Source organism: Scyliorhinus torazame, chromosome 21 (genome assembly GCF_047496885.1).
Source record: "Scyliorhinus torazame isolate Kashiwa2021f chromosome 21, sScyTor2.1, whole genome shotgun sequence".
NCBI classification, from domain to species: Eukaryota; Metazoa; Chordata; class Chondrichthyes; order Carcharhiniformes; family Scyliorhinidae; genus Scyliorhinus; species Scyliorhinus torazame.
In genome coordinates this window covers 125,222,551-125,250,209 of record NC_092727.1, presented here as the reverse complement: position 1 = coordinate 125,250,209, position 27,659 = coordinate 125,222,551, and the positions used below count along the sequence as shown (strand labels likewise).

Genomic DNA, 27,659 nt, shown 5'->3' with positions numbered 1-27,659 from the left:
CCCCCCAGCAGAGACCCCCCCCCAGCAGAGACCCCCCCCCAGCGGAGACACCCCCCCCAGCAGAGACACCCCCCAGCAGAGACACCCCCCAGCAGAGACACCCCCCAGCAGAGACACCCCCCAGCAGAGACACCCCCCAGCAGAGACACCCCCCAGCAGAGACACCCCCCAGCAGAGACACCCCCCAGCAGAGACACCCCCCAGCAGAGACACCCCCCAGCAGAGACACCCCCCAGCAGAGACACCCCCCAGCAGAGACACCCCCCAGCAGAGACACCCCCCAGCAGAGACACCCCCCAGCAGAGACACCCCCCAGCAGAGACACCCCCCAGCAGAGACACCCCCCAGCAGAGACACCCCCCAGCAGAGACACCCCCCAGCAGAGACACCCCCCAGCAGAGACACCCCCCAGCAGAGACACCCCCCAGAGACTTCTGCCTGAAAGCTGAGTAACAGTCCAGACAACAGTGAAAAATCACAGTATTTTCACTTACCCTTCCCTAACATCTGCTGCCTCAGACAAAAGTGTTTAAAGCAGCAGCTGTTACAAGTGTCAGAGGCCACCTTGAAAGTACATTCAAAGGGCTTTAAATCCTTTGACAGTCTTTGAAATGCAAATCTTCCAGTACATTTCACACATTGCATTAGTCAGTGATTGACAGTTTTATTACTCCAGACACAGCTGTTTGGTGGATTGTTAATCTTTCTTTCCTTTCATGCTTGAATGCATCTCGAGTACCCTATTTTTATGTTAACCGCAATGTTCATAAACACTCTTGCTATGATCGATAGTTCCTCACCGCATCAAAAGCAGCTAAGTGCTTTCTATTGTGCGAAAGACAGAGTGAAAGCTGCTGGGAATGGTTTGATGACAGGGATTCATGGGGGGCTGGAAGGGGGTTGGGTCACCCTGATCTGTATATAGGAGAAGGAATCGCACCTGGGCACCACTTCTAGCGTCAGCTGAGACCAGTGGGGAGTCTCCGCCGATGGGGCCACTTAGTCTCCAGAACAGAGAATCCAGCCCGCAATGTACTCATTCAGGAGCCACTGGAAGAATGGCAATTGCAATCGTGTTAAAATCCAGACAAGACCCATCCCAGAGGCCAGGTTTACAGGTAAGTCTCAGTTTATTTCTGAATGTTCGATGTCATGTGGCAAATTTGATTTGGGTGGCTTCAACTTCGAGAGAGGCCTGTGATTGGGTGGAACATTTTAATTGTTGGAGGGAGGGGGACATATTTGTTAAATGGGATTATTGAATAATGAAAGTAAATAATGTGCAATTCAAACTGGTTCAAAAAAAAAAACTACAGAAACTTAAGCCAGGAAGGATGGAGGAAACTGACTAATGGCTGAATGGTTAGAGCTGGAAACTGGGCTGAGGTTGGGTTAAGCTCTATCATAGAATTTACAGTGCAGAAGGAGGCCATTCGGCCCAGCGAGTCTGCACCGGCTCTTGGAAAGAGCACCCTACCCAAGGTCAACACCTCCACCCTATCCCCATAACGCAGTAACGCCAGCCAACACCAAGGGCAATTTTGGACACTAAGGGCAATTTATCATGGCCAATCCACCTAACCTGCACATCTTTGGACTGTGGGAGGAAACCGGAGCACCCGGAGGAAACCCATGCACACACGGGGAGGACGTGCAGACTCCGCACAGACAGTGACCCAAGCCGGAATTGAACCTGGGACCCTGGAGCTGTGAAGTAATTGTGCCATCCACAATGCTACCATGCTGCCCCAAATCTACAACGTCGAGTGAGATTTGCTGGGGCAGATTTTCTACCTGTCCCTTTACAGGGCCATCGGTTTATGACAAGAGCTAAAGAATTTTTTTGTTATTCATCCACAGGATTGAGCATCACTGGGCAAGGCCCATCCGATATAACCCAATGGATTGCTGGGCCATTTCAGGGGATAGTTATGACCCAACCACATCTGGAGTCACACCTTGGCCAGACCAGGTAAAGTCAGTCGATTGCCATTCGTAATGGGTATTTATTAGTCAACCAAATGTGTTTTTTTTTTAACGACACAGATTAATGTTCATCGCTACCCATACGTGTTTTTTTTTTTCAAATTTCACATCGATTTAAATCTGGAATCTAATTTAAATTCCCCAGTTGTTTGGTGGGATTTGAACCAATGTGCATCGAACGATCATTAGGCCAGACCTCTGCGTTATTCGTTCGATAGCATGGGGCAGGTTTCCGGATTTGCGCTGATGTGCGACAATGCTGTTAATTTTGGGAGTTGATAAATATTTTGTTACCAAACAGCGAAGGGATACCCTAGGAAAAGGTTTGGTGAGATTAGTGGTGGATGCTGAATTCTCCAGTGCAACATTCCTGCATTCCCTGTTTCAGCAGAGCTGTTTAACACGTTATTAACGCAGCTTAACGCCCGCATTAAAATAGCAGAGAAATGCCATGCCAACGTGTACAGCAGTTACCAGTTGATGCTGCCAATCATTTCCAGCCTGTACAGACAGATCTTCACAATGACGTTCATTCAGTATTAAGGACTTGATGTTGTGTGACAGGAGGTTTGAGCACCACTCGGAGAAACAGTGCATTGCAACGAGGAAAAATTATCGTTCAGTCCTGGTGGAAAAGGGCCTTAAGAATGTAATAAAACCCAACTCAGCACAGATTCTTAGTAAACTCCGCCTACATTTATCCTGACTGAATCGCAGCTCAGTCGTGATGTGGGAACCAAAAAAAAATCAAAATTAGAAATACTTTCAGCGAGTAAATGTGATTTATTGCAAGACAGTCTTGGTCGAGGACCTGGACAATGTACGGAACTGACCAGGTTAGGACCTCTGACAACTAGAAATGCAAATTCAGCATGCAGCAATTAAGCTGGTAACAGACTTTTCATTTAGATATTATCTTGGGATCAGCAACTCCACACGATGGGGATGATCGTGACTTGGCTCAACACAATGCCTTCACAGATTGAGAGAGTGGCAGAGAATGCAGTTATTTACAAACAGCTGAATGAGGAGCACACCATTCAGCCCCTCGGCTTGCTCCACCATTTGATAAGATCATGGTTGGCCTGATTGTGGCCTCAACTCTACCTACCTGACCCCTCCAGCCACACCCCCCCCCCCACCCCAAAATAACTTTTTAAAAAATAAATGAGAGTACCCAATTCATTTTTTTTTCCCCAACTAAGGGGCAATTTAGCGTGGCCAATCCACCTAGCCTGCACAACTTTGGGTTGTGGGGGTGAGACCCACACAAACACGGGGAGAATGTGCAAACTCCACACGGACAGTGACCCAGAACCGGGATCGAACCTGGGACCTCGGCGCCGTGAGGCAGCAGGGCTAACCCACTGGGCCACCGTGCTGCCCCCACACCAAAATAAATTGACTTCCTTCTAAGTCAAGGATCTATTGAACCAGGGGCAGCACGGTGGCGCAGTGGTTAGCACTGCTGCCTCACGGCACCGAGATCCCAGATTCGATCCCGGCTCTGGGTCACTGTCCGTGTGGAGTTTGCACATTCTCCCAGTGTCTTGGAGGGTTTCTCCCCCACAACCCAAAGAATGTGCAGGTTAGGTGGACTGGCCACGCTAAATCGATCCTTAAATTGGAAAAAAATGAATTGGGGACTCTAAACTTTAAAAAAAAGAAAGGATCTATTGAACCCAGCATTTAAAATATTCAATAATCTTGGCCAGTTCACTGAGGTCTCGACCATCTACAGTATTTTGCTTTTATTACATTGGGGTCTATATACTGGGAGAGTGACAGGCAATGAGGTCAATTCATTGAGGTCCATGCACAGAGGGTTGGATTCTCTGGTCATCGATGCCGAAATTGCGTTCGGCGATAGGCCGGAGAATCTAAATTCCCAAATTAATCGGGGATGGCGTCGCTTTTGCGATGCTCCGCCCCCTCCAAATCAAGTACGCCGCGCCATGTATCCACGGCCGCAGACCATTGCGTGAGGCCCACCCCCGATGCTCCGCCCCCGATGCTCCGCCCCCTCCAAATCAAGTACGCCGCGCCATGTATCGACGGCCGCAGACCATTGCCTGAGGCCCGCCCCCGATGCTCCGCCCCCGACCGGCCACCCGTTGGTTGACGGCGTAGGTTGCCTGTGGTCTCACCCTTCAGGAACTCGGCGTGGCTGCGGACTCAGTCCAGCGCCACCACAGTTGGGGGGAGGGTAGGGGGGGCATTATTCGGGGCTGGGGGCACTGTGGTGGAGCGGTCCAGGGTGCGCGAGACAGCCGAACAGGGGGGGGGGGGGGGATGGGGACGGACAACTATTTTGCAGGCCGGGTTCCTGAGCGGCATCCGCCATGAAGCACTGCGCGACCGCTGCAGGCCGACGCCATGCGCGCCCATGGATCCGGAAATTCTCCAGGCCATTTGGGCAGCTCGAGCCGGGTGCTCACCACTGCCTTCCTGCGAGCCCCGAGCAAAACGGAGGATCGGTGGCCGTTTTGCGGCAGTTTTGCTACCATTCCCATGCTGGCGTGGGGGCATAGCCTCGAAATCGGAGAATCCAACCCAGAGGGACAGAATTACCCCAATTAATGGGCGGCATGATGGTTAGCACTACTGCCTCACAACGCCAGGGACTCAGATTTAATTCCAACCTCAGGCGACTGTGCAGAGTCTGCATGTTCTCCCCGTGTCTGCGTGGGTTTCCCCCGGGTGCTCCGGTTTCCTCCCACAGTCCAAAGATATGCAGGGTATGTGGATTGGCCATGATAAAATTGACCCTTACTGTCCAAAGGTTAAGTGGGCTTAGGTGGTTACAGGAATAGAACGGAGAAGTAGGCCTAGGTAATGTGTACGTTCAGAGTGACTCAATGGGCCGAATGCCCTCCTGCTACACTGTAGTGATTCTATGATTGAGGTCTATAGACCGGAAAGTGACAGGGTAAGCGGCCACGTTATTGAATTTTCAACATTTTAACAAAGAAACAGATGATTTAGAAATTGATACACAGAGAATGTCTGGTCTGAGCAATTAGAATATACACAACAGGTTGGCAGGGAAAGTGTTCTCTATATTGGGATGAATGGGAAGGAATTTAATCCATTTAACCAGCATGAGCGGAGGTACTGATTGGCTATTTGCCTGACAGGGAAATCCAAGGAGTGCCATTAATTTATCTCAAACATTGCAATTTCACGTCTGTACTGAGGATCCCAGTCTCTTAATTTATACCGAGTGATTTTGCAAAATATGCATATGCATTGTCCGAAAGAAAATGAAGTATTTCTCTAATGGCAACTGAGCCTGAACATCCACAGCAAATTCAAAATGATCCCCCTGCTCAGCATTTCTTAACCAGATTGTTTATGGTGTCTTTTGGCCCATGCAACAGTCACATTCTGCTCCCAAGTCGTATAGATCCTAATGTGATATGATTCACTGCCAAAACTAGCAAGCTAAAATTAAGCAAAACATTTCAGAATTCATGAGTTATCAGTCTAAGGTTAAACGGACACTTACTATTTCGCTGCGGTTTTGCAATGCTTTAATCGTAACTCAGTTGACTTTTTTTTTTCCAAAATTATTTTGTGTCAAACCCATTATGTACATAAGGCAGAGACTTCTATAATTCTGGGAACATTGAATTGGTTATTGCAAACAAAACACTGGCTTCTCAATACGGCACAAACAGGTTGATCTGCCCCAGTGACCCAGTTGGTCCATGCAATGCCCTGTGTAGTTATTTTTACTGGTTGTGAGATTAATATTGCCCAAGCCATTGGTAGAACTCCCTGCTCTTTGAAAAGCGCCATGGGATCTTTAGGGTCCACCTGCAAATGAAGGCCCTGGTTTTGTGCTTCACTACGGACGACAGCAACTTCGACAGTGCAGCACTCTCCAGTCACATAAACCTTACTGGTATTTCCTGGACATTGAGGAGTGATCGAGATGTTTGATATAACTAAATAGCTTATAAGTTAGAGAGAGAGAAATTGTTTCCTCTGCAGAGGGCTGGGGGGGGGGGGGTGGAATCCAAAACAAGGGGCAAAAACCTTAAAGTGAAGTTAGGGGTGATGTCAGAAAGCATTTCTTCACACATGACGAGTAATATTTGGGAATTTTCGCACTCAAAAAGCTTTTGGATCGGAGGGTCAATTGAAAATTTTAAAACTGGTTATAGATTTTTATTGGGTGGTGTTTAAAGGATGTGAAACCAAAGCAGTAGATAAAGTTGAGGTTCAAATCAAACATGATTTAACAGAATTGCACAAAAGGCCTGCTCCTGTCCCTCTCTTCCACTTGGAATGGACTTTAAGATAGGAAAGTCCTTGCTCAAGCACATCCCGTGAACCTAAATGTTCATTCTCTCAACGCAAGTCTTACCCCATTGGAATAGATCACTGCAGAGTGTTCCTATTATAATTGCCCCAGAATGTGCAAATAGATACCCGATAAAGGTCTTCAACATAAGGCGTTTCTTAACTTCAACGTAGTGTCTAACTGCTCCCGCTCTCAGAGAACCGCGGCTAGTTCACAAAGTTTATAAACATCTCGGTATGATTGGCAGCTCATGACCACAACAAAAGCAGCTAAGTGCTTTCTGCTGAGAAAAAGAGGAAGTTAAAGCACCTTACTCCTAGACGTTTATAAACATTGCGGTTAGTTTCACAGCAGGCTACTTAATAATAATAATAATCATCATTATTATTGTCACAAGTAGGCTTACATTAACACTGCAATGAAGTTATTGTGAAAATCCCCTAGTCGCCTCACTCCAGCGCCTTTCGGGTACACTGAGGGAGAATTCAGAATGTCCAATTCACCTAACAAGCACATCTTTCGGGACTTGTGGGAGGAAACCGGAGCACCCGGAGGAAACCCACGCAGACACGGGGAGAACGTGCCGACTCCACACAGACAGTGACCCAAGCCGGGAATCGAACCTGGGACTCTGGCGCTGTGAAGCAACAGTGCTAACCACTGTGCTACAGGGCCTGCTTACTTGAGGTGCATTCAAGTGTGAAGGGATATAACACTGAACAATCCGGATTTCTGGCTGTCCAGAAGCCGTCAATTATAGGCTATTAAAAGCCATTTCTCTTTGAAGTGAATGGAAGCCTTGCAGATCACAGGATCGGAGGGGATTTAAAGCATTGTGATGTGCTTTTGGCTTTCTATTAAGTTACAGCTGCTGCTTTCCAAACATCTGTCTGAGACAGCAGCTGTAAGGCACAGGTGAGTGAAAAAGCATTGATTTTTTTTCACTGTTTCTGCCTAGACTGTTATTTAGCCTGGGCGGTAAGTTGGCACAGTGGTTAGCACAGCTGCCTACAGTGCTGAGGACCCAGATTCGATCCCGGCCCGGGTCACTGTCTGTATGGAGTTCCCTGTTATGGGAGGGTCTCTGATATGCAGGGTTCCCTGTTCGGGGTGGGGATGGGGGGGGGGGGGGGGGGGGGGGGGGGGGGCTCTGATAATCAGGCTTCCCTGTTATGGGGGCTTTTCTGCTATGGAGGGTTTGAAGTGTAGGGGGGGGGGGCCTCCGATGGACTTTGTGAGCACCTACCTTAAATACTTACCTCCTTGGCCCACTGTGAGATCCACCGCGTAGGGGGCCACGCTAGCAAATACTTGTTCCAATCCACGCCCACGTGAATCCCAGTCCGGAGAATCACGGAGGCATGGAGAATCCGGTGCTCAGCCCGTTAATAGGGTGCAGTTGTAATAGTCGGAACGTGGACTGTAACAGTTCAAGACGACGACTCGCTACCAGCTTCTCAAGGGTAATTAGGGATGGGCAATAATTCTGCTCTCGCCAAATCTGTGAGCAAATTTTAAAAAATCCCGCTGTTCATTTGTGCCTCATAAACGTACCCGACTTCCCCTTATATATGTAGCTGTGCTATTGGCCTCAAATGCTCAACGTGATATCCATGTTTAAACCACTCCCCTGGGGAAGCAGGTTTCCCCGGCAGCACTTCAAACCCCCGTGGTAATGGGCTAAGCCGGGACAAGATCACGGTTACTCAGCGAGAGTTTGACCATCAGGCTGCTGCTCAAACAGAGCTGACGCTTTCAGTGGCTGCTACTTTGAGATAAATGTTTATGGGCTTTTACATCAGGGCTATAATTAACGGGAGATGAGCTACTATCGGAAGGCAGCGCGAGTCTGGAATGATCGTAAAATAAAAAGACTTTCCAATCAGGACCTTGCAATCACATGCAAATCCATTCTCCGGCTGTTCAATTTAATATTTTACAGCTTGGAATGTGACAACTGGAGTGAACTTTAAACACAGGGACGGCGTTTAATTAGAAATTAAAGTTCCGAGCTGTGCAGGAATGTATTTAAAAGCTAAGCAATCAAATAGAATCTCACATCGCCGACGAGGTGTCGGACATCTCTCACCGTCATGAAATCAGCATCCATGACATATTCGGGACCATTTCTAATCCTGTGTGTTTTTGTGTGTGATGGTGAAAATGGAGACCAGATCCTTGGCTTCAGAGATAAAGTAAGGACATTATAAACCACTTGGCTATGGGTTGGGTATTGTGGCCAATTCTGAGCATCGCATTTCAGTAAAGATGTTAATGCTCGGGAGAGGGAACCGCAGAGAGGTACCAGGATGCTGCCAGCGATGAGACGGTTCAATTCACGTGCAGAGACTGGAGAAGCTTTGGCTGTTCTCCCTCGAGTAAATTTGATACTCGAGGTGAGGAGATTCAAGGACGATGCTGGAGGGTTGGCGACCCCAGCAAGCTGGCATGGCTCATTACATTGCCATCGCTCATGGCGCCATGAACGTTGGCGCATCTGGATATCTGGAAGCAGAATGGTGCACAATCCCTGCTATTAATGGTGGTGAGCAGAGATGAATCGCAAGTAAACATTTGCAGGAAAGAAATCTTCCACATCAATGAAGTGATCTCCTTGGGGAAACCAGTTATTGTACATGTGTAGATGATATCTCCAGGCTGACTGGTGTCGGAGGACAATGGGCCAATAACCCACAGCACCTATATAAAGGCATGGTGAATACAGCTACAGAAGCACAATTCATCAAAGAAAAACTAGGCCACTGACACATAAAAATTTGTAGCAGTCACAGTTAGAGAGAACAAAACCAAAAAAGGCTTTGTAAAGTTGTTTTACAATTAACTTACAGGATATGAGCGGTGCCTGCTAGGTCAGTATTTATTGCCCGTGCCAAGCTGCCCATGAGAAGGTGCTCACTGTGACATTATGTGAAATGTTCAAAATGGAAAGGGTTAATGTCATATCATAATTGACCACTAGATGGAGCTAGATGCAGAACTATATAAAGCACTGACTCACAGGCTTCTAGGAGAGGGCTGAAGAGAGTGCAGAGGAGAGGTCTAGAGAATGTAGAGTACAGTTATAGATAGAGTGTAGAGACTAGTGTTAGTAGAGTGTAGATTGTAGATCACTAGATTATTGTTTACCATAGGAGTAAGCGGTCAAGCTTTAATAAGTAGTGTAAATAAAAGTTATGTTCGTTAATGAACTTAGCTTTTGTGAACACTACGACATCCATCCTGATAACAGAATCACAAAGAACACCACAGTCGTGTGCCGCCATCTTGAGCTGTATTCCCCGAGGCACTTAGAGGGCAGTGCTATGGTCCACACAGAGTGATGCAGTTCATGTCGGACAAGACGACCCCCAACAACAACACTATCCCCCCCACCCAGTACAACCAATCATGAAGCTACACAGTGGGATTAATAACCTGTTCTGCGGTTTCTCATTGTGTGTCTATCCCTGGCGCTGTGTCACTGGCCCGACCATTCTGGGCTGTGAATGATGCAGCACCAGAAAGAGGCCATTGTTCCCATTGCACCTCCTGCTGGCTCTGTGCCCAAACGAGCCGCATTCTACTGCACAAACCCTGGGCCCTGTCATTTTTTTTTACGACTTCAAATGTTTACCAATTCGCTGCTGGATGTTACCATCAAATCCACCGTCTTTTCAATGTGCTCCAGGTTACAACAGCCTCACGGTGTTACAAATGTTTCCTTGTGTCAAGTCGGCATCTTTTGTCATCAGTGACCTGCAGTTAACCACCCTCCTGCCTCTCAATAGCTGCCTTCCTATCAGTGGATTGGCACCCTGCTGCCACATGGTGCGAGCTGCCACTTGTTTCAATCCTACATATTTACAATGTACACACAGAACATGGTGCGAGCGGTCAGTCCAGAACGCAAACGAGATGAATTAAGGGTTTAATTCTTCCTAGATAAAAATGTGTGGAATTAGAAACTGCCCAACTCTCTGGTTGTAGCAGCAATTCAGCAGAATACTGGGGATTAGTGCTGTGATCTTAATAATCAACATGTAGCAGGACACAGAACCCTCTCGGTCAGGATTTATCAAAGTGCGGGCTGTGACCCGTGGGCGGGGCGCGGGCAGGTGTCAGAAGGGCCGCAGAGTTAAGGGCCACGATCTGCACTTTTGTTAAGTGTGGAGGATTCGGGTCCGTGGACTCACAGTCCTATACCTCGACCAATCCGGTGAGAGTGAGAGAGAGACGGTTCTGTGACAGAAGGGATGGGGACAATATTGAAACAAAGGCTAGTCACTGAGCTCACTTACTTACCGTGTGCAGTGAATGTCTTGTGCTGGCTGTGCGCCACATCGCTCGCTGCCCTTCGCCCCACTCCTGACTTGTTGCAACTGCTCAGTGTTGGGAGTCAGTTGCTGTCACCAGAATCCGTTCGCCTGGTGATTTATTTCGACCTACACTAAAAGTCCTTGTCCCTCCACACTTTGAACAATACCAGAAGTGGAACCCAGACATATTCCATCGTGACGTAACACCCCGAATCTGCGACCTCCGCCTCGCAGATTGATAATGGCGGCAGGTGAATGGGAACCTGAAGATTGCCCTCGAGATCTCATGTATATTCCTAACTCTATTTTAGGAATGGTGGCGAGAAGGATGATGTTTTGAGCACTGAAATAGGAAGATAAGAAATTCTACATTTTTACAAAGTATTAATTTGTAAATATTGCATAATGTTTGATGAGTTTTCTGATATCGGAGAGTACAGGCCGGGAGCCTCCCCTCTGGGGACTAAGTCCCCACGCAGGTGGGAAAACCGGTGCCAAGGACTCCGGCGTCAACGGCCCCCCAAGGTGAGGAATTCTCACCTGTCTAGGGGGCTAGGTGGACGGCGGAGGGGTTGGCGCCACTCCAGCCGGCGTCAAAGACTCCAGCATGCGTGGACCGGCCAGCGTATTCTCACGCACGCGCGGGGGTTCTCCTTTCCGCGCCAGCCCCTGGGCAATATGGCGCAGGAAGAAGTCCCCCCCCGGAACAAGCCCGCCCGCAGACCGGTGGGCCCCGATCGAGGGCCAAGCCTCCCCGGGGTCGGATCCCCCCCCCCCTCTCCCCCGAGGACCACTCACGCATACTCACCTGCCAGGACCCGCCGGTGCGTGAGTTGATGATTCACGCCGGCGGCACTGGCCAAAGATGGACGGCCGCTCGGCGCATTGGGGCCTGGAGAATCGCCGGGGGGGGGGGGGCGCTGTCAACGGCCCCCGACCGGCGAGGCGGTGATCCCGCCCCCACCCGGAAAACGGCATCGGAGAATACGGCAGCCGGCGGCTGGGCGGGATTCGCGCCTCCCACAGGGGATTCTCCGCCCCTGCGGGGGGGTCGGAGAATCCCGTCCACAGTCTTTCACCCGTCACAAAATAAATGCTCCTTTGGCTTCTCACAATTACAAGGGGCATGGAAATGCACAGATCTCCTCAAGTTTTGTTTGATTTGAAGTCATGGGGAAATTTTGCAGAACATTCCATATGGAAATCCATATGGAAATTAACTTTTAAGTAGAGTCTATTACAGAGTAGTGTTTCTGGATCTTCCTTCATAGCTGTTTTTGCACCAGTAATAACATCCGGCTAATACACCAGGAGCTGCTGGATGATGATGGACAGGAAAATGGGATGATTTTGTTTCTGCCCCTTGCTTGGGGCAGGAAAACGTTGATGCCCCAAACACTGCCTTGTCTCCGGAGAGACGGGGGGGCGGGACTCTGCGGGAATCGGCGGGGCGGGCAACACCGGCGGGAAGGAGTGGCGTGAACCACTCTGGCATCGGGCCGCCCCAAAGGTGCGGACAGGGGCTAGGCCAGCACCGGAGTGGTTTGTGCCGTGCTGACCGGCGCACAAGGGGCTTGGCGCCACGCCAACCGGCGCCGAAGGGCCTCTGCCAGCCAGCGCAAGTTGGTGCATGCACGGGAGCGCCAGCGTGTGCTGGTGTCACCCCAGCGCATGCACAGAGGGGGTTCATCTCCGCATCGGCCATCGCGGCGGTCCACAGCAGTCGACGCGGAGGAATAGAGTGCCCCCACGGCACAGGCCCGCCTGCAGATCAGTGGACCCCGATCATGGGCCAGGCCACCGTGGGTACACCTCCCGGGGCCAGACCCCCCCGCGCCAACCCGAGGACTTCGGAGGCCGCCCGCGCAGCCAGGTCCCGCCGGTAAGTACCTGTTGTAATTTACGCCAGCGGGACCGGCCTAAAACGGGCGGCCACTCGGCCCATTGTGGGCCAGAGAATCGCCGGGGGGGGGGGGGGGGCGCTGCTAGCGGCCGCCGACCGGTGCGGCGCGATTCCAGCCCCCTCCAAATCCCCGGCGCCGGAGAATTCGGCAGCCAGCGGGGGTGGAATTCACGCCGCCCCCCCGGCGATTCTCCGACCCAGCGGGGGGTGGGAGAATCCCACCCTGGGTAAGCGAATGTGACGCGAGTCCCATAGGCTGGACAATTGGCCAAAGTCGGACCCGGGTAGAAACGTTTGAAAAACAATGCTCGAGGTCATACACCAGTCATCCCATTATTCTCCAGGCTGCTCCCTCAGTAATACAGCCCGACTTTGGGTCCCATCCACTTTAACCCTCATGAAACAATCAGTTTCACACCATTTGGGGCATGTTTAGCACAGTGGGCTAAACAGCTGGCTTGCAATGCAGAACAATGCCAGCAGCGCGGGTTCAATTCCCGTACTGGCCTCCCCGAACAGACGCCGGAATGTGGCGACTAGGGGCTTTTCACAGTAACTTCTTTGAAGCCTACTCGTGACAATAAGCGATTATTATTGGAGTAACAACAACCCATTTATAATCAGTAATCGATCCCCGCCCTCCACCCTGCTGTCAAGCACATTAAGCGAGTCTGCAGTTTGTAGACTGGCTATAATAAGACTGACTTCACCCCAAACTGATGATTCAAGTAGCATCAAGAACCACGTGATCAGGGCAGCGCGGTGGTGCAGTGGTTAGCACTGCTGCCTCACGGCACCGAGGACCCAGTTCGATCCTGGCTCCGATGTCATTGACTGTGTGGAGTTTGCACATTCTCCCCGTGTCTGTGTGGGTCTCACCCTCACAACCCAAAGATGTGCAGGGCAGGTGGATTGGCCACGCTAAATTGCCACCTTAATTGGGGGGGAAAAGAATTGGGGACTCTAAATTTATCAAACAAAGAACCTCATTCGATATCATCATTCAATATTCAAAAAGGTCTGCCCACTGCGTTTCAGATCAGGAGACAGAAATGCCACATAAAAAACTGATGACGAATTGCAGAGAATGGGCAGCACGTGAGACAGACATGGAGGACGGGCTGTGTGGTCATGCAGCAAGTAACGATTTAAGGTGATGCACGTGAAGATTTCCACAGCACAAGAGGAATTCTGCATATTAAACCCAACACAATCAACTGGCTGTACATCATGCAAGAGGTCATTATAACAGGCAGTAATTGAAAACTTCCAGGCCACGTCTTGTGTTCAATCTTCTTTAAATGTGGTTTTGAAATTTCCTTTCCGATCTGGGGCGAAATTCTCCGGTATCAGCGCGATGTCCGCCGACTGGCGCCCAAAACGGCGCAAATCAGTCGGGCATCGTGCCGCCCCAAAGGTGCGGAATGCTCCGCAACTTGGGGGGCCAAGCCCCAACCTTAAGGGGCTCGGCCGCGCCGGACTAATTTCCGCCCCGCCAGCTGGCGGATAAGGCCTTTGGTGCCCCGCCAGCTGGCGCGGAAATTACATCTCCGGGCGGCGCATGCGCGGGAGCGTTAGCTGCCGCTGACGGCATTCCCACTCATGCGCAGTGGAGGGAGTCTCTTCCGCCTCCGCCATGGTGGAGACCGTGGCGAAGGCGGAAGGAAAAGAGTGCCCCCCACGGCACAGGCCCGCCCGCGGATCGGTGGGCCCCGATCGCGGGCCAGGCCACCGTGGGGGCACCCCCCCAGGGCTAGATCGCCCCGCGCCCCCCCCGCCCCCCAGGACACCGGAGCCCGCCGCACCGCCTTGTCCCGCCGGTAAGGTAGGTGGTTTAATCTACGCCGGCGGGACAGTCATTTTAGCAGCGGGACTTCAGCCCATCCGGGCCGGAGAATCGCCGGGGGGGGGGGGGGGGGGGGGCGCCAGCGATTCCCGCCCCCACCGAATAAGCAATTTTGCTTATTTTTATTTACCCTTCTAGTAGCCCCCACAGCACTCGAGCATCGGGCCAAATGGCCATTCCCCAGGATGGACACAGGACACAAAGTGACATGTGGCTCACTCATGAGGAGTACTATCAATCCAGCAATAAGCTGGCATCCACAGACACAAACCTGAACATGCCGCACACGCACAATTATGTGGGCACACATACACAAAATCAAGTGTACACTGAAGCACTCGTGCACACATACCATATTAATTTCACACACAGACACGCACACAGCTACATACACTCATGCAGGCAGGCACACACATTGACACGATCACATGTACACTCAAGCACTCACAAATATCCCTGCACATACGCATGCACACACACACAGGTGCACACACACACTCCTGCAAAAGTCACTTTATAGTGATCAGGGGTAGGAAACTTGGCTAACTCAGGACTCTGAAGATGATGGTAGTGCCCCCATTGCCAACCCTGCTGAGACTCGCTAACCCAGCAAGAAGGTCTGTGTGATCTTCATCCAGGGGAGACAGAGGAGTGACACCTGCCTCCATTTACCAAACATAAGATGAAGATCCCCAGTACAAATCACTCTCCGCTCCTCAAATGGTTTAATCGATAGCAGGAATTGATAAATAAGGCTAGTGTTTCACAATAGAGTCTCAAGGGGAGAGAATAGGTTCCAGGAATTACAGATATTATTTTCCTGCTGCATAATAACCCAACACCTTTCATCTTCGATCCAGCTTAATCAACTCGCAAGGAGAGATGTGAACACGTTTATCTAGGTCACAGCGCCTTCTCCTGGCCCAGACTGCAGGCTGTAACCTCACTGCTGCTCCACGCGTGCAGGAGCTGAATTGGTGCACCCACTTTCCCTTCGGAGGGCAGTGGAGAGGCAGAGGGAGAGGTTCGGCAAAGGATTAATACAACCTCATGGGGCATCCAGGCAGTAACAATTTACAGAGTTACAGCTCGGCGACATCACAAGAGGGCTCAGAAGGCATTGGTATTGATGCAGGTGACATCCAAATGTCATCATATGTATGTTTACAGGTGTAGTAGCTCGCCCCTTTAAGGGGGCATACATCAGAAAGGTCATGTGACCCGCTCAACCAATGGGAAACGAGCGTGTATCTCTGTGCAGAGCACAACTTTTGCAACCCATTGTGACCCTCGTGCCGAGAATTAAGACATTGTTTATTTACTCGGTATATAGTTTGTTTGTTAATAAACCCTTATGTTGTTCATCAGCCAACTGAAGGCCGCCAATCATTGCATTTACTACATTGGCAACGAGGAAAAACAAGTGACTCAGATTGCACCGCGAAAAAAAAAGAATATTTCATAGAATTTACAGTGCAGAAGGAGACCATTTGGCCCATCGAGTCTGCACCAGCCCTTGAAAAGAGTGCCCAACTTAAGCCCACGTCTCCACCCTATCCCCATAACCTAGTAACCCCAGCTAACCTTTTTAGCCACTAAGGGCAATTTACCACAGCCAATCCACCTAACCTGCACATCTTTGGACCGCGGGAGGAAACCCACGCAGTCACTGGGAGAAAGTGCAAACTCCACACAGACAGTCATCCAAGGCTGGAATTGAACCCGGGTCCCTGGAGCTGTGAGGCAGCAGTGCTAACCACTGCGCCACCGTGCCACCCCGCGCACAATCTTAAAGGCAAGTTTGGTTGCAAGAGTCAAGTCTAATTGAAAAAGTAGTCATGCCTCCCCTCAGGAAATTAGAAGCTTCCGACGCTGCTACAGAGGACAGGGTACATACAGTGTGTGGAACATTTGCAGTATTGATTCTATGCTAATGAATTAGTGGAGGAGAATAGGAAGAAAGTTATTTTTCTGACTGCATGTGGGATCCAGGCGTATAACTTGATCCAGTGTTCAACGTTCCCAGATTCTCCCGACACAAAGACATTTGCAGAGCTCATTCAGTTAGCAAAGGGCATTACCACCCTAAACCCTCAAATTTAACTCCATGGGGAGAAGCCAAAGGGAGACCATTGCGGCCTTTGTAGCAAGATTAAGACAAATCACGGAGCATTGCGATTTTGGGACAGCATTGGGAAGATATGTTGAGGGATAGAATGATATGTGGTGTAAACCCTACAGCTATGCAGAGAAAATTGTTAGTTGAATCAGAGTTTACTTTCAAGGGGGCGCCGGAAATGGCGTTAGCGTTAGAGATAATCGAGAAGGGTGCCCAGGAACTGCAAAGTACACTGAGCAATGAGTCCACCAGTCAGGGTGGGAATCTGTACTGGTTTAAGGAGCAAGAATAACACAGAAGCCAGAAGAGACACAAGGTATAGAAGAATTAAACAACAGCCGAGGTATGGTACAGAGTGCTATGGGAACGGGGAAGTCACTCCCCAAGATGTGTAGGTTTAAAGAAGCAGAGTGCATCGCACGTGGTAGAAAAGGACATTTGAAACACAGGAGTAAATACAAGCAGAACCTGCCCAGTACCAGCAGAGTAAATAATGCTGCTCCAGTGAATAGTCTGGAGGATTGCCCAGAAGGTGATCGGAACGTTTAGTTGCTGAATAATGTGAACGGGGGCAAGGTGTTGTTAGTGAACGCCCAGCCATGGAATTTGGGAGTAGATACGAGGGTGTCACCTACTGTTGTGATCGAACAGATCTACCGGAATCTCCAAGAAGTGGTTCCACCCCTGAGGTTGAAGAATACTGCAGCTAAACTGGCTACATATACCGGCGACGCCAAGAAAATAGTCAGGTTGACCATGGCTCCAGTGAGTTTCAGACAGCAGTCTGCACAGCTGCCATTGATAGTACTGGGCCAAGGATTGGGTTTTATGGGGTGTGACTGGCTCCAGGACATCAAGTTGAACTGGCTGTAATTTTCTTCCTACTCGAAGTCATAAAAAACAAGATGTTTTCCATGAAGAATTAGGAAAGAGTAAAGGATTGCAAGCAAAAGTTCACATAGACCCGGAGGCGACCCCAAGATTTTTAAAACCATGCCCTACGCATCAGGAGAGAAGGTAGAAACGGAATTAAAACAACAGGAAGATTTGGACATCATTCGACCCATACAATTTGAGGAGTGGGCAGCACCCATTGTGCCAGTAGTCAAACCACGTGGACATTACAAGCTGACAGTAAATCTAACCGCAAAACTAGTTGGGAAAATAGAGGATCCTTACAGATTTTCCAGTGGGTTTGATATAAAGCAAGTTGGGTATGAGCCACGCTTACCAACAGTTCAAACTGGATTCCGTTTCAAGAGGATATGTCACAATAAATACTTCTAAGGGGTTATACCATCTGCCATTTGGGGTTACACTATCTTGCACCATCTTCCAGTGGACTATGGAGAGTTTGCTGCAGGGTTTGCCCAGGGTTGGCCTTTATTTGAACAATGTTTTAACAATCGGATCCACTAAAGAGGAACATCTGGTCAATTTGGACAAAGTTTTGAAGAAGTTTCAGGAAGCGGGAGTGCAATTAAAAGTGCGCCTTCCAAGCAAACAGGGTGGTTTATCTCAGTTATCGGTTGGACGCTGAGGGGTTACACACCATGGAGGACAAACTGAGAGCAATTAAAGAGACACCAGCCCCTAGGAATGCCTCAGGACCTTCCTAAATGGTCAACTTCTAATCCTCCCAAATCTATTCACGTTGCGAGCCCCATTGCATGTGCTGTTAAAGAAGTGACAGAGCTGGTGATGGAGAAAAACACAGGAAGAGGCTTTTAACCAGGTTAAGCAGGCTCTTCAGTCTTCATGCTTACTCGTGCATTTCGATCCCTCGAAGAAGGCAATACTTATGAGCGATGCATCACCATATGGGATAGGGGCTGTGTTATCCCATATAATGTATGAGCGTCCGAGAGACCCACGTGGGTATGTATCATGAACCCCAACAGACCTGGAAAGAGGATACCCCGAAATCGAAAAAGGAGGCCTGGCTATTATCTATGGCATTAAAACGTTTCATCAGTACATACACGGGAGACAGTTCACTGACAGCACAGACCACAAGCCACTTTTAGAGCTCTTCAAAGAAGACAAAGTGATTCCACCGATTGCTTCTGCTGGGATACAACGTTGGGCGCTCTTCTTAACGGCACAAATACAGCTTCGAACATCAGCCAGGGGCTCACACAGCCAATGCAGTCGCCCTTAGTTACCGTCCCTTTCCAGAAAGCACGCTACCCCGTCTCGCACCGCCAGAGATTGTAAAAGCCTTAAACTTTCTGGAACCCTAATCTGTGACAGTGCAAGAAGTTAAATACTGGACTAATAGAGGCCCATTGCTATCGAAGGTTAAACAGATGATGCTCTATGGATGGCGGAGTGAGGAAGCTTCAGGGGAGATTGAGCCTTATTGGCTCAGGGAAGATGAGCTTTGTTTCCAGGATGGTGTCATCCTTTGTGGAACGGGAGGGGTAGTCCCCTTACCCGGAAGAGAATTACCGCTTGAAGAATTACGTAACACCCATGCGAGCATGGACAAGGTGAAAATGCTAGTGAGAAGCTATGTTTGGTGGCCTGACATCGATGCTGATGTAGAAAGGATTGAGAAAGAATGTGACCAGTGCCAGTCACACCAGAGATTGCAAGTTGCAGCTTCCTTGCACCCCTGGGATGTGCCGGGTTGGCCATAGGTGAGAGTTCATGTGGGTTATGTTGGCTCAGTCATGGGCCTGATGTTCTCTTTGTTCGTGGCCACACATTCAAAATGGGTGCAGGTATTTACAATGAAGTCCACAACTTCTTAAGAAGTTGCGCCAATGTTTCGCCACCCTCAGCGTACCAGAAGTATTCGTCTCTGACAACGGAACGTCATTCACAAGTGTGGAATTCCAGCTGTTCCTGACGTTTAATGGGATAAAGCATATTTGGACCGCACCTTATCCCCCTTTGTCAAATGGGTTGGCTGAACGCACAGTTCAGATATTCAAGGCTGGTCTGAAGAAGCAATCAGCTGCGTCACTGGCAACCAAGACTACATGATGACATTAATAAGTTCCATCCAACCACCAGAGTCACCATGGACTACTCTCCAAAATCAGTTGCATTCTTGGACACACTCTTCTCCATCAAGGACGGTCACCTCAGCACTTCGCTTTACCACAAACCCACGGATAACCTCACGATGCTCCACTTCTCCAGCTTCCACACTGAACACATTAAAGAAGCCATCCCCTATGGACAAGCGCTCCGTATACACAGGATCTGCTCAGACGAGGAGGAGCATAACAGACATCTACAGATGTTGAAAGATGCCCTCGTACGAACGGGATAAGGCACTCGACTCATCGATCAACAGTTCCAATGCGCCACAGCGAAAAAACGCACCAACCTCCTCAGAAGACAAACATGGGACGCAACCGACAAAATACCCTTCATCGTCCAGTACTTCCCCGGAGCGGAGAAACTACGACATCTTCTTCACAGCCTTCAACACGTCATTGATGAAGATGAACATCTTGCCACGGTCATCCCCACACTCCCACTACTTGCCTTCAAACAACCGCGCAACCTCAAACCTGGCTTGACACAATTCACACCTCTTTAACCTGGGGTTACCCCATCTCTGGATCTGTAAAGATTTAATCACCTGCTAATGGTCGCATTCCAAGCATTGTCTGGCATCTTTGAACTTGTCTATATATGTTTCTGGAACATATCTCTTCATTCACCTGAGGAAGGAGCAGTGCTCCGAAAGCCAGTGACATTGAAACAAACCTGTTGGACTTTAACCTGGTGTTGTAAGACTTCTTACTGTACATAAGCACTGGCATCGGATGAAGCATAACAGGGTGTAGTGTTAATGAGGTCAGTCCATAAGAGGGTCATTTAGGAGTCTGGTAACAGTGGGGAAGAAGCTGTTTTTGAGTCTGTTCGTGCGCGTTCTCAGACTTCTGTATCTCCTGCCCGATGGAAGAAGTTGGAAGAGTGAGTAAGCCGGGTGGGAGGGATCTTTGATTATGCTGCCCGCTTTCCCCAGGCAGCGGGAGTTGTAGATGGAGTTGATGGATGGGAGGCAGGTTCGTGTGATGGACTGGGCGGTGTTCACGACTCTCTGAAGTTTCTTGCAGTCCTGGGCTGAGCAGTTGCCATACCAGGCTGTGATGCAGCCCGATAGGATGCTTTCTATGGTACATCTGTAAAAGTTGGTACGGGTTAATGTGCACATGCCGAATTTCCTTAGTTTCCTGAGGAAGTATAGGCGCTGTTGTGCTTTCTTGGTGGTAGCGTCGACGTGGGTGGACCAGGACAGATTTTTGGTGATGTGTACCTCTAGGAATTTGAAACTGCTAACCATCTCCACCTCGGCCCCGTTGATGCTGACAGGGGTGTGTACAGTACTTTGCTTCCTGAAGTCAAGGACCAGCTCTTTAGTTTTGCTGGCATTGAGGGAGAGATTGTTGTCGCTACACCACTCCACTAGGTTCTCTATCTCCCTCCTGTATTCTGACTCGCGTTATTTGAGATCCGGCCCACTGTGGTCGCATCGTCAGCAAACTTGTAGATGGAGTTGGAACCAGGTTTTGCCACGCAGTCGTGTGTGTACAGGGAGTAGAGTAGGGGGCTAAGTACGCAGCCTTGCGGGCCCCGGTGTTGAGGACTATTGTGGAGGAGGTGTAGTTGTTCATTCTTACTGATTGTGGTCTGATGGTCAGAAAACCGAGGATCCAGTTGCAGAGTGGGGAGCCAAGTCCTAGGTTTTGGAGCTTTGATAGGAGCTTGGCTGGGATTATGGTTTTGAAGGCGGAGCTGTAGTCAATAAACAGGAGTCTGATGTAGGACTCCTTGTTTTCGAGATGCTCTAGGGATGAGTGTAGGGCCAGGGAAATGGCGTCTGATGTGGACCGGTTGCAACGGTATGCGAATTGCAGTGGACCAAGGCATTCTGGGAGTATGGAGGTGATGCGCTTCATGATCAACCTCTCGAAGCACTTCATTACGACTGAAGTCAGGGCCACCGGATGGTAGTCATTGAGGCACGTTGCCTGGTTCTTCTTTGGTACCGGTATGATGGTGGTCTTCTTGAAGCAGTTGGGGACCTCGGGGTGGAGTAGGGACAGGTTAAAGATGTCCGCGAATACCTCTGCCGACTGGTCCGCGCAGGCTCCGAGTGCACGACCAGGGATCCCGTCCGGGCCCGTCGCCTTCCCCAGGTTCACTTTCAGTAGCTGAGGTAGCTGAGGGATTGGATATGATAATTGGACAGAGCGGCACCATGGCACAATGGTTAGCACTGTTGCCGAACAGCGCCAGGGACCCGGGTTCAAGTCTGGCCTTGGGTAACTGTCTGCGTGGCGTTTGCACGTTCTCCCAGTGTCTGCGTGGGTTTCCTCCGGATGCTCCAGTTTTCTCCCACAGTCCAGAGATGTGCAGGTTAGGTGGATTGGCCATGCTAAATTCCCCGAGTGTCCAAACCTGTGCAGGTTATGTGGGTTATGGGGACAGGGTGGGGGGAGTGGCCCTAGATGGGGTGTACTTTCGGACAGTCGGTGCAGACTCGATGGGCCAAATGGCCTCATTCTGCACTGTCGGGATTCCAAGTGCTAACCACTGAGCTTCCGTGCCACAGTATGAATAGTCATTGCTGCAACACAGGAATTGCAGCAGTCTATGTAAAACAGATTAAAGATGAAGCGTTTAAAAGGTTAGCAGAGCCCCAAATAGAAAAGTCACCTGGTCTGGATGCATTCTAATTACCGAGGAAAGGAAAAATAGAGATAGGAGACTCTGACCGCAATATTCCCATCCTTCTTCGGACTACAAAATGTCACACACCTGCTCCAAAAGATAGAGCGAGACAATCCCAGTAATTATAGGCTCGTCAGCCTACCGTCTGTGACAGAGAAAATATCTGCGGCAAAATTGTTGCTTCGAAAAGCCTAGGTCGCTAAATGACAGCCTGCAGAGATTTGGAAAAGGCAAATCATTTTACTAACCTGGCTACATTTTTTTTGATGAAATAATGGATTGATGAGGGCGTTGTGGCTGATGTACAGACTCTCAACAGGCATTTGATAAAGTTCCACATGATAGAAAAGCCAATGTAAAGCCCATGGGATTGAGGTGATAGAGGCAGCCTGGATATGTAATTGGCGGAGAGACAGAAAGCAGAAAATAATGGTGAACATTATCTCAGACCTGGAAGGGTTAGAGTTAGGGCCACCGCTCCTTTTGAATCACATCAGTGACCTGGACCTGGGCGTACTGGGCATAATTGCAGAGTTTGCGAACGACACAAGAGGCGGAAATGTAATGAGAGAGGGTGTCGCAGGATGAAACAGGCGGGCTGCTGAAACGGGCAGACACATGGCAAAGATGTCACTTATCGCTTAGGAAGGGAAATGATTACATTTGGTAGGAAAGGGGAGGCGAGGGAAAATGAAATGAATGGTGCAACCTTACAGGCAATATAGGAGCACCGGGATCTCGGAGTGCTTATGCACAGGTCTTTGAAGATGGCAGGGCAAGTTGGGAAGGAAACACAATATGGAATTATTGGTTTTATAAACAGAGGCATAACGAAGGACGGCAAGGGAGCCACGATAACCCTTTCCAGGCCACGGTTAGACCCTAGCTAGAGTACGCCATCCAATTCTGGGGACCACACTTTAGGAATGATTTCAATTCCTTAGGGGGGGGGGGGAGAAGATTTACTCGGAGGGGACCAGGGATGCAGAGCCTCGTTTAAGTGGAAGGACTGGAGAAGGTGGGTTTGTTCGTCTTAGAACAAAAAAAGGTTAAGGGGAGATTTCCAAATCATGAGGGGTTTGACAGGGAAAATAAGGAGCAGATGGTCGATAATCAGAGGGCAGAGATTTACTTTGGGTCTCAGCAAAAGAACGCGGGGTGAGACGAGGAGAAATTACTTTTCGGCAGTGAGTTATAATGATCTGGAATGCTCTTCCTGGTGCAAACAAATTCAGTAATGACTTTCAAAATGGACTTGGATGAATTCCTGAAGGGGGACAGGTTGCAAATTTATTGAAACAGTAGGAGTGTAGGATTAATTGGAAAGATCTTTCAAAGAGCCTACACAGGAATGATGGGCTGAATGGCCTCTTACATCATTCTATTGTCTTATGCTCTCTGCAGGAACCAGGTGCATTTCAGAGACAAGAGATGCCACTGGAGACAATCATTAAAATAAGATTTAAAATACCCCACCCTTTACCATCACAGGTACAGGGTCTGATAATTCATGATTAAAATCGAGGGCAGCATGATGACCTAGTGGTTAGCACAGCTGCCTCACGGAGCTGAGGTCCCAGGTTCGATCTCGGCTCTGGGTCACTGTCTGTGTGGAGTTTGCACATTCTCCCAGTGTCTGCGTGGGTCTCGCCCCCACTACTCAAAGATGTGCAGAGTAGGTGGATTGGCCACGCTAAATTGCCCCTTAATTGGAAAAAATAATTGGGTACTCTAAATTTATTTTAAAAATTGAATGATTAAAATCTCCAAACGACAGAGTTCCTTCCAATAACTGGCAAGAGAGGCCATTCATAGCACAAATTTATGGAGTAATTATTCAGATAGTACATTAAAATTGGACAAGAGCTCATGAGAAGGGAGATTGTGGTTTTCAATAAAGAGCAGGGTAATAAGGAGGGTGAGGTACAGGTCAGAATTAAAACTCTATAAAATCATATCATTACTGATCCATCACATGAACTACACAAAGGAAACGAAACTCAAACAGTCAACAGACAGAATGGCAAATCTAATTTACAAACCAAAACCACAAATGTGATCAGTGTGTGAATTATCCACAAAGGTTTGCATTTCTATAGTGCCCATCATGAGCTCCCAAAGCCCTTGGCAGCTAATATTTTATTATAATAATAATCTTTTTTTAATTATTCTCACAAGTAGGCTTACATTAACACTGCAACAAAGTTACTGTGAAAAGCCCCTAGTTGCCACATTCCGGCGCCTGTTCGGGTCCACGGAGGGAGAATTCAGAATGTCCAATTCACCCAACAGCACGTCTTTCGGGACTTGTGGGAGGAAACCGGAGCACCCGGAGGAAACCCACGCAGACACGGGGAGAACGTGCAGACTCCGCACAGACAGTGACCCAAGCCGGGAATCGAACCTGGGACCCTGGCGCTGTGAGGTAACAGTGCTACCCACTGTGCTACCGTGCCGCAGTATGTATAGTCATTGCTGTAACGCAGGAATTGCAGCAGCCAATTTGGACACAGCAAGGTGCCGCAAACAGCAACATGACAATGAGCCAATGGTGGCCGAGGTCTTGCTGCGAGCGGCAAAGCAATGGTTTTGGCCAATCACCTCACATACATTTGCCCACAGACATTTTGCAGGTTTGTCAGCGAAGATTTCTAGTTCTCCGTGTCCGTTACAGGGGACCTGTGGCATCATGAGGAGGGAAAGCAGCTGGGAGGCTCTTCAGCCAATCAGATTGAAGATTCTTCACTGAGCCACGCAGAGTGCAAAGCAGAGAAGCAAAAATACAGGGAGGATGAACACGTAAATTTGAAAAGCAAACAAATTAAAAATTGGGAAATGCACATAGGATTATCGGAGATGCAAAAGTTAAAAACAGAGGATTATCGGAGATGCAAAAGTTAAAAACAGAGGATTATCGGAGATGCAAAAGTTAAAAACAGAGGATTATCGGAGATGCAAAAGTTAAAAACAGAGGATTATCGGAGATGCAAAAAAGTTAAAAACAGAAAGGCTAAAAAAATGCAACTTTGTATTTTTATTTTCTTCAGTGGAAATGAGGCTCCCTGCTTATGCTGAAACTTTTTTCAGGTCCAGCGAGGTTGTTCGTCAGTAATCGTCACTTATTACTCCAGACTGCTAGAGTGTGTTCTCAGACTTCCCGACGGTGTGGGACACGTGTCCCCTCACTTTTTGTAAAGCTGGTATGGCTGCTACAGACTGTGTCCAGCACCGCCATTGTCGGGGGAGGGGGTCTGGAGGTGGAGAGGGGGGTTACAGGGGGTACATTTTTGGCAAGCTGGGTCCATGTTGTACGGCCCGGCCATTCTGCGCCCGTATTGCCAGGTAAAGCCGGTGTCGTTACGTGGCGAAGCTGGTAGCCCCCCCACCAGGCGGAGCATCAGTGCCGGGGCGCTGCAGGCTTTTTTGGGCGTAACACCATTCAGATCCTGTGGACATAGCCGCAGAATCGGAGAATCCTGCCCCCTGTCTTTCGGCTGAGGCGTTACGCTGTGCTAAGGGTGTTGGTAACCCCTGGATCCCACGGTAATATTTCCAGTGATGCCAGGAAACCTCACCCCCGCCCCCCCAAACGTCCTGGCCAAGGTTTATTCTTCAGAAACATTACTAAAAATAGATCTGGTTATCATTAATGTCTTATCAATTACATCATTAAAGTTTGTTAATGTCAATTACGCTGTTAAGATGAAGAGAAATAGGTCATCAATATTAATTGTCTTTGAGCAAATATAAATAGGGGATTCCACGGGCACACCTCAGGTCTTCTGTGACCAGCGGGCACCGCGGGGGCTGATGTTCAACATCACCCCCAGGTTCGATATTTTGGTTTAGTTAAGTTTCCTCTGATGCTTTGTTTTAGCTGCAGTTCCCACCAGGGGCTATCACCCCTGTCATTTTTGTTTAATTTATTGATTATTAGTTTTATTTAAAGAGTTAAATTGGGGCAGCACGGTTGCACAGTGGGTTAGCACTGCTGTCTCACGATGCTGAGGTCCCAGGTTCGATCCCGGCCCTGGGTCACTGTCCATGTGGAGTTTGCACATTCTCCCCGTGTCTGCGTGGGTTTCGTCCTCACGACCCAAGAATGTGCAGGGTAGGTGGATTGGCCACGCTAAATTGCTCCTTAATTGGAAAAAATGAATTGGGTGCTCTAAATTTATTTTTTAAAGAGAGTGTAAATAGGGGCTAGCTGGGATACCGGGCGTGTGGGAGGAGAGCTGTAAGAACGTACAAGCCAATAAACACTTATTGATAAAGAAAACCTCTTGGGGGGGGATTCTTCGTCCCCTCAGCCGGCCAATGGGATTTCCCATTGTGGGCAGCCCCACTCCGTCGGGAAGTCCCCGGGCGTGGGTGCGCTGCAGGCGCAGCGGAGAATCCCTACAGCGGAGAATCCAGCCCATTGTGTGTTGCTTTCGGTATCAACAACTGTCTTGGATCCTATTAACAGTTATCGGGTGCGATCGTATGGCCTCGTCGTGCCCGACTTGCTGACGCAACAAGGCCTCTCATGACATTTACGACGTGTGGGGGGCACCTGGCGAGACCCAACGAGATGAATGCAAGTGCGACCTCGTCGGGGCTTTCCTTGCCAAAACCCCCCAAAAAATTCCCGCTTAATAGCGGGGTCGCTCTTGATGCTGTCGGCGCCCATTGTTTCTGGGAGCTTGCTGTGCACAAATTGTCTGCTGCATTGTTCTTCTTTACAACAGCAGCCATACTTCATTGGCTGTAAATGCGCTATAGAAATGCAAACTCTTTGTCCACGGCGGGTATTGTAACTCAACCCAACCTTCTCACATATTCTGCAATTCCAACGTGTAATTTCCGTACTGAAATTTGTGCACAAAACTTTTAGCGAGACAAAAAACATTACAGATTTAAACATTAACCTCAGCTGCCTCTTCCATTCTGAAAAGAGCTGTTTTGCCATTGTGTAGCAGTAAAGACAATACAACAATGTCCTCTCTGGAGATCGACATTTCAACGGTGACCGTCTGGACCAACTCATTTCTTAGAAGGAAATCGTTACATATACTCAGAAGCTAATTGCATCAGAAACTCCCGAGTGACTTTGAAATGTTAAATGCAGCAACATTTACAGATGTCTCCCTCAGACGCTGTTCTCAGATACAATTGGTAGGTAAGCTTAAGCAATACAATGCCCATCAGAAGCATCAGGAATTATGTTCTTCATATCTGTTTGAATGGCTCACTTAATAAATAACACACCTGGCTGCCTGGAGATAAAGAGTCTTTTTTTGGCTGATGGCCTCCAATTCAAGGAAAGACAGGAATTATATGTGAGCACAGGTCCCAAGATGTTCAATTGGCTGCTAGTCTGCAGGTTTTCATAGTTTGACAGAGAAATAGTTTGACAGAGAGAGAGGCTCCTTAGATTTCAATTAGCTACACAGCATTCATCAACAGCACAGTTAAAAGATTTGGAAAAAGGCACCAAGGTT

General features: G+C 49.0%; 1 protein-coding gene and 1 long non-coding RNA gene across 25 annotated transcripts in view; one reads left to right on the top strand and one right to left on the bottom strand.

Moving 5' to 3' along the window:
- The window catches only part of srcin1a (SRC kinase signaling inhibitor 1a), a 685,230-nt gene that overhangs the window by 315,578 nt on the left and 341,993 nt on the right, over positions 1-27,659 (bottom strand). The gene's annotated exons all lie outside the window — the stretch shown is intronic.
- Positions 1,861-27,445, top strand: LOC140398617 (uncharacterized). The gene is made up of 2 exons (XR_011937517.1): positions 1,861-1,972; positions 27,135-27,445. It is a non-coding gene; the product is annotated as an uncharacterized lncRNA (long non-coding RNA).